Source organism: Mus caroli, chromosome 4 (genome assembly GCF_900094665.2).
Source record: "Mus caroli chromosome 4, CAROLI_EIJ_v1.1, whole genome shotgun sequence".
NCBI classification, from domain to species: domain Eukaryota; kingdom Metazoa; phylum Chordata; class Mammalia; order Rodentia; family Muridae; genus Mus; species Mus caroli.
In genome coordinates, this window is record NC_034573.1 from 11,565,579 (window position 1) to 11,576,561 (window position 10,983).

The 10,983-nt window shown below is 39.2% G+C and overlaps 1 pseudogene; it reads right to left on the minus strand.

The window, feature by feature from the left end:
- Window positions 1–8,911: 8,911 nt before the first annotated feature.
- Window positions 8,912–10,983, minus strand: part of LOC110292400 — a 29,677-nt pseudogene continuing 27,605 nt past the window's right edge.

Here is a 10,983-nt window from a genome sequence, read left to right on the forward strand (position 1 = left end):
AAACACTCTAAGTTATCTAGAGAAAACATTTTTAGTCAAAAGATGGTCATAATTGATATTTACATCCAGACCATCAACAAAGAATGAAAACTCCTTTTTAAAGAACCAAAGGTGAGCCCTCAGACTGAAAATTGCAATATACTAAATTAGATAGAAGCAGCCAGGCATGGTGGCGCATGCCTTTATCCCAGCACTTGGGAGGCAGAGGCAGGTGGATTTCTGAGTTCGAGGTCAGCCTGATCTACAAAGTGAGTTCCAGGACAGCCAGGGCTATACAGAGAAACCCTGTCTCGAAAAACCAAAATAAAATAAAATAAAATAAATAGATAGATACTAGGATACAAGATTGAACCAGAAACATAAGATAAGTTCATTAAACTTGAATGTAAGTATAATTATCTAAGTTGGAAGAAATACACAATACAGAAGTCAAAGAAAATGTTTACAGATTGAAAGAATTAAGTGTCCTTGTGGAAGTGTCCTTTCTACCAAAGCAGTTTCAGTCTACAGATTATAGTGTAATCTCAGTTAAAATACCTATTTTCACAGAAATAGAGTTGATTGTTAAAATTCATATATAGGTACAAAAAATTATAGATAACCAAAGCAATCTTTATCAAGAATAATAAGAATGGAGGCTTTATCATACCTTTCCCAAGTTATACTACAGAGCCACAGTAATAAAAACAGTACAGTATTGGAACAAAAATAGACACAAAGATCAATCCAATAGAAGACCTATAATTTACTTTCTTTCTCTTGTTCCAGAAAGGATGGTAAATCTCATCTTATTGCTCTATTTTAGCTAAAGTTGTAAGTGCTGTATTAAATGTAAAGCTAATTAATGTTCTATGTGAAAGATACTACTATGTAATCTTTAAAATGGAAAAGTATTGAACATTACAGTAAAATTGACTTTAGAAGAATTGAAAAATTATCTTTAGTAATATTTAAAGAAAACCTTACAATACAGAGTTGGTTTGAAGACCTCCAAACTTTGATGGAAACATTTTCTTTCTTTCTTCTTCCTTCTTCTTCTGTTAGCTTTGCATTTATTTTCCTTTTTCATTTTATTGAAAATTATTTCTTTTTCACACAACACATCCTTATTATAGTTTCCTCTCTCTCTATGTCTCTAAGGTTCTTCCATCTTCCCTCCCAACCAGATTCACTCCCTAATCTGTCTCTCATTAGAACAAGCTCCTGGGAGATAACAATCATACATAAATATAGTAAGATAAACCAAGTGACATGAAATAAAATATAACCAGATAAAACAAAACCATCACATTGAGGCTGGACCGGGCAACCAAAGAGAAGGGAAAGAGTCCTAAGATTATGTTCAAGACTCAGAGAATCACACACTCAAGTACCCGATAAAAACACTAAACTGAAAGTCATAATACACAAGAGGAGGACTTGGTGCAGACCCATGTTGGTCCTGTGTGTGCTGCTTCAGTGTTTGTGAGTTCACATGGCTTTGCTCAGCTTCTTCAGAGAGCTTTGTTTTCCTGGTGTCCTCCATCCCCTCTGGCTCTTATACTTTCTGCTTCCTCTTCTGTGGGGTTCCCTGAATTCTGAGGGTAGGAATATAATAAAGACATCTCATTTAGATCTGTGTGTTCCAAGGTTTCTAGCTGTACAATGTTTGGATGAGGGTCTCTGCATCTCTTTGACAGAGCATTTTCTAAAAACATGCATCTCTTTACCTTAAAGTTTCATTTTACTCATCCAAGGAAACAGACTAGTACTCAGAAGAGTAGAGATGCATTCATATGTTCGGTGATAGAGCTCGGCCTGGAATTCCTGAGGCCCTGGGTTTTCTGCTCAGTATTGCAAGCAGCAAAAAGAAAAGCCCTCAGAAGGGCAAAGCATAAATTCTGAGCACAAGAGAATTCTTAATTGCTATGAGGGTGTAAATATGTAGAGATTGAAATTGGTAAAAAATTTTACCAATAGAAGAATTTATTCTTTCACCCAGCTTGCTTGAATGCAGTAAAATCCTGTTATGTGCTATTCATCCTCAAAGGCCAGAACATCCCTCCTGAGATTGCTAGAGTTTGAATAGGGTTCATCCTTTTCTAAAACTCAAGAGGAAATGTGATTACCTTTGTAATGGTGTCGGGAAATAGCATTTTAAGAAGGGATTAGTTCATTAAGAGTATTAATGTCCTTCTCTTGAATGTAAATTTTTCTTCGTTTCCATCGTGGGTTTGTGTGATTTTGCATGCCAGCTCCTCCTTGAACTTCCTGGCTGTGAATTGAAGCAACATAAGACCCTCACTGGGGAGCCATAAACCATAAACCAAAATAAACCTTACAACTTTTTTCCCATTTTTCAAGTGTGTGTATGTGTGTGTATGCATGTTTTTCATGTGTACAGGTACACAAGTAGGGAGCATGCATGTAGTCTTGCTAGCCAGCTGGCTGTGGGTATACCCTTTCTCTACCTACTGAGACTGAAATTACAGGTGGTCACAAAGCCCACCAAGCATTTATACTTTTATAAAAAGTATAAAGTTTTACTTACTTTTTATAAATAATACACCAAGAGACCTAGCCCTGCCCCTTGTGCCATAGTAATGGAGACCAGGCCCTGGTGCCACAGATGCAGAATAGCCCTTGCCTAGGCAGAGTGGGAGTGGGAGTCCTGGTGGAGCAGGCACAGGAGAACTGGCAGGATGACAGTCTGGCCACTCGGCTACCATCCAGGACTAGATCTAGGGCTTTAAGCTGGCCCAAGCCAATATCTACCCCATCTATGAACTGTTCGGGCAAGTGAAGGGTCTGATACCACAGAACCAAAGCTGCAGGATCTCCATGACATGAGGCAACAACAGTGAGGATCAAGTATTGATAGTGTGGCTGAAGCCAGAGGCCTCAAAGCAGACTAATGACTCATTGCAATTGAATATTTGCAAGTAAAGATGTATAGACATAAGGGTATACTTTGGGACATAATGTGACATACTATAGCTTCCACAATGGAATTCTTCTGTGTTTTGTTTTGTTTTGTTTGTTTTCTTAGGGGGGATGTTGCAAGGGATAAGGACTAATATAGAGTGATGGAAAGATGAGAGAGACTAGGGTGCATGATGTGAAATTCACAAAGAATCAATAAAAAGTTAAAAAATAAAAGATAAAATAAACCATTCATTCTCAATTATTCTTCCATGGCAATAGAAAAAAATGTGATCTGTCCTGAGATGCCTGGCCTATAAACCACACATGGCACACTATTTATTATACAGGTAATAGTTTCTTCCTTCATGAAAGCATCCTCTCTCTTTCACCTGCAGAGCTTTATTGACCATGGCTCATCTTTAGTGTTGTCACTTGCCTACTCTTCAGCCTCCATGCATCCCCAGCCATACAATAATATTCCACCTGCTCATTTTCTTGGATCTCTACCTTCTTTGGTCCCTTTTGCTTTCATCACCATCGTCCTTAGTATTCTTCTCCTGTGTGAGAAGTAGGACTTCTCAGACACACAGTTAATTAACAGTGTTCTTAGTGCTATAGACTGAGGAGGTCAGTGACATACAGACATAAGCAAACAGCTCAGGCTGATTTCTAGACTACTGAAATTAATCCTCATTAAAAATAAATTAATTACTTAAAAATAAACTTTTACTTTTACAAAGCCTTCACTATATTTCTTATCTAAGCTTCATGTGTAGTGTGTTTAATTTCAAAAAAAAAAAATATACAGGTTCCAAATAAGAAAAAGGTTATACAAAAGTGACTTTTATTCACTGGATATAATTGTTGTCTCAGGGGCTTACTGCTGGATAACTTTACCCTTTCTAGATCTTTCTGATCTTTGGCTGGCTGGTTCAACTCAGCTGTTCTGGTTCAAACTCCTCTCCAAGCTCACTGACTCAAACTGGCTTCTAATCTTCTGGCGCCTTTCTTTTCTTTGGCTCATTCAGTCTTTATCTGCAACCTGTCTCTGTAAAACTGTCCTGGTAAAACTACCTCCAAACTCCACGAATTGAATTGCTATGAACTGAGCTCCACTGCACTGCCTCTCACCGAATGAACTCCCAACTGACTGACTCTCCCTTGTGCTGCTCTTAAATAGTTTCCCCATTCTGTTCTGCTTACATGAGAATTGGGCATATCCTATATCTGATTCATTCTGTCAAATCTTTCCCCATTTTATCACTTTGTCTGCCCCTCAATTAGATGTCACTTTCAAACATGGCTACTCCCTTCTACAAATTAACCTTACCTACATTGTATGGAATTAAAGATATGTACTTACTGAACATACTAGAATGTGTCTGCATTCTAGCCCAATCACACAAAATGGGTATTTGTATGTGGTCCCTTGCCAGAGTAGCCATGTTGCTGGATTAAAAGTCCTCTATAATATTATCCTTATTGTGATCATAAATATCCAGGTCAGCACCATGCATCTTTAAACTCCATTTTGTTCTTTAAATATATAAAGACCAAAGCACCCAGGGGACTAAATTAGTGATAAGCATTTACAAGTGGATAGGAAAGTAGAAATATAATGAAAAGCATGTACCCACCCAGAAATTTCATATTATCCAAAAACCATGTTTACATATTTGAAATTTAAATTTTCAACAGAATAAAACTATTTGTTACTGAGGTACCTAATTAAAATATTTGCTTTTTTCAATATTTTATAAACAGAAATTTAATCACAAAAACAGAAGAGAAGAAAGGAACCCATTAGACTATTATAGTGGCCAATTCATGCCTATTCTTAGAAAATACATTTTTTAAGCATAGTGAATTAAATTAACTTTGTAAATGGGAAAAACATGAAGTTATATTGTGGCTAAAATCAAATTTAAAATATTTATAAGCAGTAACTATACTGAGAACCTTCTAATACTTAAACTTCCCTAGGAGTGCAGTGTCTACCACAGTCAGGGACTTGCTCCCTCATAAAAGCAGCCCTTTAAGGGACTGACTTCTATCTTGATTTAACTCACTGGCAATTTCACATTCAGGAATCCTTAACTCAGCTTCCAAAGAAACTGACAATGCACACACATTGCTTATGGGACTTAATTTCACTATCATCTAACCTATCAAGCAGCTTGCAAGATAGCAATACCCCAATTACAGAGAGTGGAAGGTGTATGTTTCTGAGTTATCACAAGCATCAGCTAAAGCTCAAGTTACAGGATCTGCTCCATCTTGCTGATACAGTACAAGACTGCAGTATACAATACCTCCAGTTCAGTCTCTGTTGGAGGGATGGGGCAGAAGCATTCTCCTAGGTAGGGCATAGCTTTCTAGCTACCTAAGGATTACATGAGATTCTGTGTAAGTACTTTGAGAGTTACATTTGTATCCTTTAAAAACACTCAGTAGGGAATTTATTACAATCTGAAGCTTTTATGATAATTAGAAGAACTTGGGAACTGTCTACCTGTAGTAATGACAAGATCATTGCAAGCAAATCTATTCAGAAACTCCAGTGCCAATTGAGTACTTAGACTTTAAGCAAAACAATGAAAGAGGCCACAAATGACTCTTACCAGCATGTTAGTGTTTACTGATAGGTTTAATACTACATGAGAGTCTATCTCTGGACTCTTTTATTATTCATAAGCAATAGAATTAAGAGTCTTGGTAAAATCAAGACTTTAGATTTGGTCTTGAGCTTCAAATTTTTTTCAGGTCTTTGTCTCTCAACGTGTTAGTCAGCATTCCATTGAGTAAAGAAACTCCCAACATAGGAAACTTGAAAAGTAAAAAGAAATTACTTAGCTTGTAGTCTTCACATGAAGTCCAAATACCATAGCTAAGACTTGGCAAGGGGTGCCCTTAGGCTACATCATCACACACAATGCAGACAGAAATGGCAGAGAATATACAAAAGTCATCTAGTAATCACACCCCTATGGAGGAGCAGAGAGAATGAGATGAGCCAGGCTTCCTCCTGTATTAGCAATCTTCTCATGGGAACTCAAAGAGTTACATCAGGACTAAATGTGCAACCACTCCTTTCTTGCAGTATTCTATGTTTTTATTTTTATTTTTGAGTACTGCCAACATATATAGAATGAAATATGATCATATCTACCCCCTGATTTCTCCCTCTAACTCACTCCATGTCCTCCCTGAGTAACCTTCCTAACTTCATGTCTTTTTGTTGATAACCCACTAAAGCAAACTACTGCTGTCTAAATACACAAAGATGTGGAGACACCCACTGGAGCAGAGGAACAAGCCTGTATAGACCCTACTTCATCCCTAAACCACTGCCCTAAAGACCAAACTTTCAATCACATGAACCCTAGTACAATACACAATTGAATCAGAGCGAGCCATGATAGTTACCTTATTTAACTTTTTCTTTACAGATGTTCAAGGCGTTTCATTACTGCACTCATGGTCATAAAACCTTTAAAGCATTGGTTTTATGTCATTTTTAAATTATCCCACAACCACTTATTTGATTTTATCTCTATAAGAAATTCTCTAATAAAATAATGTCTTCATTTCTCATCCTCTTGCTTTTAGCAAGCATATTTCTCATATGCCCAAAATTTATCTGTGAAAAATCAAAACAGCAAGATTATCTTGTTCTAAGCAAATAATGTGATGGGAGTGTGCTGTCATGGGCAACATGTTCTTTGCAGTTCTTTATTTGTGACCTTAGTGATAGGAGAAACACAAATGAAGTCTTGTCAGGAACATTAACATTTTTGATCAATGGATGGTTACCTGTTTAATATGCTAATCATTAAATAATTGTTTGGTAAAAAAATTATTGAAGAAGCAAAAACATATACTTGGAGTTCTGTAACTCAGTCCTCAGCAAAACCATTGGAATAATAGAATTGCATTGTGGGTAAAGAACTACCAATTTCACCTTTAATTAAGTCCAAGATTATTATTTTGTATGGAAATTAACTTTAAATAAAGCCTTACTGAAATAAAACTATCACATACATTTATATGTTCTTTTTTTTTTAGAATTCACAATCATAAGCTATACATTAGACCCTGTTTCATTGTGTGTCAAATTCATTCTGGAGAAGCTTAAAGATTACTCAGCATATAACGTATGCATCTTGGTTCATTTCTCTCTTGTTCACTTCCCAACTGAAGAATGCATCACAGGGCTCTACCAGTACCACTGTGACTCTCATTCTGCTATACAGCATCTCTATTATGTCTCCTTCAGCAGAGAGAACCACCTGTATCCTGATGCTTATTTCCTCCTTTATGAGAAAGTTTTTTTAAGTTAATGTATAAACCTATAGGTTTCATTATGCATGTGTATGCCTTTATACTTTGGTCTTATTCAGCATTATCTCATTGACTTGTTCATCTTCCCTAACCTTGTTATTCCAGTATTTTCAATCTCAATGGCTTCATCACTTAGGTATGTGTTCAAGCTAGACATCATAAAATCATTCTACTTCCTCTTCCTTCTCTTCCTCCATACCATTGACACTTCTAGCATTGTGTGTCCATCCAGCTTCTGATGGACATGTAAGAGCCTTTCCTCAACTTCTACTGCCTTAAAGCCAGCTGTCTTTATGTCTCATTTTTGTCTCTGAGTAGCTAATAGTCAGGGTGTTGAAGAAACAAGTGACTATTAACTAGATCTTTAATGCCTGTAGTCATCACACTGAGAGTTTTAGGCCAAAATGAGCTATATAGTAAATTCTTGGACAGCCTAGGCAAAAGGGAAATACTAAAATTTTTGAAAGGCTAAATAAATATGCATTTCCTATCTCATGACTGCAATCCAAATACTCAAAAGGCTGAGGCATAAGAACAGTCTGTTGAACTGGATAGTAAATTTCTTACCAACCTAGGAGGTATAGAAAAGCCTTGCTTTAAGAAAGCAAATACTATCTTGGTTCCCGGATCCCCCTGAGACTAGTCTGCACAGGTGAGAGTGTGGACTACCGCTTCTTGGACAGGCAGAAGCTACACAGCTTCTGAGGCAGACCCTGTTTCGGGTTCCAGACATCCAGGCACCTTCACTGTCAGAGGAGAGGTGTCTGCCCCACCCGGAAGGGCTTTGCCAGAGCACCTGGGGGAGCCATCTTGGTTCCCAGATCCCTCCAAGACTAGTCTGTGCAGGTGAGATTGTGGACTACAGAAGCTAACAGCTTCTGGGACAGGGCGAAGCAACACAGCATATGGGACAGGCCCTATTTCGGGCCTTCATCTTCTGCCAGGAGGCAGGTCTGAACACCAGATATCTGTGCACCTTCTCTGCAAGAGGAGAGCTTGCCTGCAGAGAGTACTCTGACCACTGAAACTCAGGAGAGAGCTAGTCTCCCAGATCTGCTGATAGAGGCTAACAGAATAACGAGAGGAAAAAGCTCTAACCAGAGACAACTATAACAACTAACTCCAGAGATTACCAGATGGTGAAAGGCAAACATAAGAATCTTACTAACAGAAACCAAGACAACTCACCATCATCAGAACCCAGGACTCCCACCTCAGCCAGTCCTGGGCACCCCAACACACCTGAAAAGCTAGACCCAGATTTAAAAGCATATCTCATGATGATGATAGAGGACATCAAGAAGGACTTTAATAACTCACTTAAACAAATACAGGAGAACACTGCTAAAGAGTTACAAGTCCTTAAAGAAAAAAGGAAAACACAACAAAACAGGTAGAAGTCCTTAAAGAAAAACAGGAAAACACATCCAAACAGGTGATGGAAATGAACAAAACAATACTAGACCTAAAAAGGGAAGTAGACACAATAAAGACAACCCAACGTGAGGCAACACTGGACATAGAAACCCTAGGAAAGAAATCTGGAACCATAGATGTGAGCATCAGCAACAGAATACAAGAGATGGAGGAGAGAATCTCAGGTGCAGAAGATTCCATAGAGAACATAGGCACAACAATCAAAGAAAATGCAAAATGCAAAAAGATCCTAACTCTTCTGGCTCTTTGGGGGAGACTCAACATTATGAATCTTACTCAGTAGCCTCTCAAGATCTGGCAGCTTCTTTAAGAGGTCTGCAACTTCAGTGACCTTGTCAGGCACGGCCATCAGATTTTCCACAGCATCTATACGGTCACTGATGGCAGAAGGGCTGCAGAGGGGGGCACAAAGCCACTGTTTTAAGAGCCACTTGCCAAAGGGGGTTATGGCAAGTATCCAGTCTCTCTAGCAGGGTCCCTTCAGTAGAGCCATTTGTTCCATTCAGGAAAATCTCAAGGTTGTTTAATGTCACTGCGTCTAGCACCATTCGCTGACTGACTTTAGTAAAGACAGCACTAGGTTTTACTGTGCTGAGCATGTCAGAATCCAAAGGGAAATACTCTTCAAAATTAGCCATTGACAGAAGCTCCTGGTCAATCAGACATTTTTGAGGTAGAAAACAATACCACCTAGAGCAGAGAGAGCCAATCCACTCTCCTATCTTGCTGTCAACCCAACAGAATCTGACTCCCAGCTCATTCCTTTACGCACCAGAGGCAGCACTGTACTACTGCCTCCATTTCCAGTAAAGTACCCTCCTTCAAGGAGTGTTCACAAAGTCTTAGTGGCATCCCAAAATTGGGAACCTGGTATGAGACCTTCCTGAAGACAAGATGACAGTGAACCCTTTCAGACGGTTTTGGTTTCTGTTAAGAGATTTCCTTTCTCAAACAAAATTTGTACTAGAGGATAGTGTGCCACTAGAGTCCTAAATCTGGAACAGTGGCGGTCATCTGAAAACTGGCCTATGAAAAACTTGCCCAGTGAAGTGTCCACAAAGCAAACAACATACACATGAGTGTGACCAGAAGTCTCTTTCTCCTTCTCCTTGAGGCTAAGAAGATACCTACTGTAGTTCTCAGAGGGATCACCATCCAGCACACTGTAGGTCTGTGTGCCCTTGGTAATGATCCTGCAAATCTCCCTTCTCACCACTCTATCAAACTTGGATACGTGTGCCATCTTCAAGCATCATGCCTCCATCATTTCTGGAGTCTTCGTCTGTTCCACCCATGCTACCTTATAGCCCTTCTGCACCAAGGAATTCGAGAATAGGCCAAATGCAATCTCTGGAAAACCAGAATGGGCCCAGTTGCCCTTCATGAATATCAGCCACAGTTCACTAACTCTAATAACAGCATCCATGTGATACAATTCATAAAACTTCCCCACCTTATAAAAGATGACAAGATCAAAGTTCTAAGACTTGAACTGCCACCACTTCCTCATCCCTGGAGTACAAGAATTGAGGAACTCTTCAGGCACATACAGTGTAGTAGGATTAAATTCAGGATGATCAGGGTATCTCCTGTGCTCATCTCTTCTCTTTTCTGGCTTATGCCATTCTAAAGTTTCGTGATACCAAATAGTGGGTCCACTACTGTTGTTACCTCCTCTCCTGATGTGGGTCTGGGATTCAGAATTCTGAGGGGCAGAAAAAGCACTCAAGGTACTCTTGGTTTCTGACAGAATGCGAGTTGCTCCTTTGGCTGAGCCTGTTTCCTTCTTCAGAGTTTTCCTTCTAAGTCCACCCTGAGCAACCATGACTCTCTTCCACTTTGGAGCACCTTTGCTGAAGGTGCCCAGGTCCTCACTATCGCTGTCCCCAACTCCACTGCTCACATCATCACTGCTTCCTTCCTGCTTAGTGTCTGGCTTGAATTCTACATCAGAGCCACCAACATCACTCTCCAAGTCTGAGATGACCCTTCGTTTCTTGACTTGCTATCTGCTTCGCCTAGGCCCCTGAACAGTGGGCTGTGCTTCTTCAGTCCCGTTGTAATTATCCTCTTAACTCTTATCAGATAAATAAGCCTCATGCACCTGCCAGACGAAGAAAGGGGTTTGTAAATATAAAACAGGTCCTTAGTTCAATCTCTGGTGCCGCCAATCAATCAATCAATCAATCAATAAAATTTGGTAACTGCATCTGTGGACCCCCCCCAAAAAAAGATCCTAACTGAAAACATCCAGGAAATACAGGACATAATGAGAAGACCAAACCTACGGATAATAGGAGT